Genomic DNA, 571 nt, shown 5'->3' with positions numbered 1-571 from the left:
TAAATAAGTTATTTCAACTTATTTGTGTTACATTCTGTTCACACCCCCCCAACCATCTTCTCCTCATATAAAAATTATTATTATTCATTTGTTTAATATGCATATTTGGCCTGTATTATAAGTTTACCTAACTTTAAACTTAATTTTCCATAAATACTTATTAAATTGTCTTTCAACTATTGTTAGATATTTTTTTTTGTTGGACTGAATTTTTCTTTTTTATTTTGTGTCACCATTATGCTTAAGTTTTACTAGAACCTAGTGTGTAAAAACATTTTTTAAATGAAACGTAGTTACACTGGATTTATCTAATTTATTAGCAACATTATTGTATTTTTTTTTTCAGTAGCTGTTACTTAATCACACAAGGATTCCATAATTGCCAATGAGTTGTTCTCAAAATGTTTTAGCATCTTCAAACTCCTTTTTTTTCTAACTAGAGATACAGAACCAAAGGTATAAAACTAAATACATTAAGTTTAGTAGTCAGCTGTTGCTTATAAATATTTATGCTTGTAACTGTTGGTCAAAGTTTTAGAGTTTTAAATTGTTAGTTATAATTATTAGTTTT

Source organism: Halyomorpha halys, unplaced genomic scaffold (genome assembly GCF_000696795.3).
Source record: "Halyomorpha halys isolate HHAL.00 unplaced genomic scaffold, Hhal_1.1 Scaffold1078.1, whole genome shotgun sequence".
NCBI lineage: Eukaryota > Metazoa > Arthropoda > Insecta > Hemiptera > Pentatomidae > Halyomorpha > Halyomorpha halys.
Note: the sequence above shows the minus strand (reverse complement) of the source record.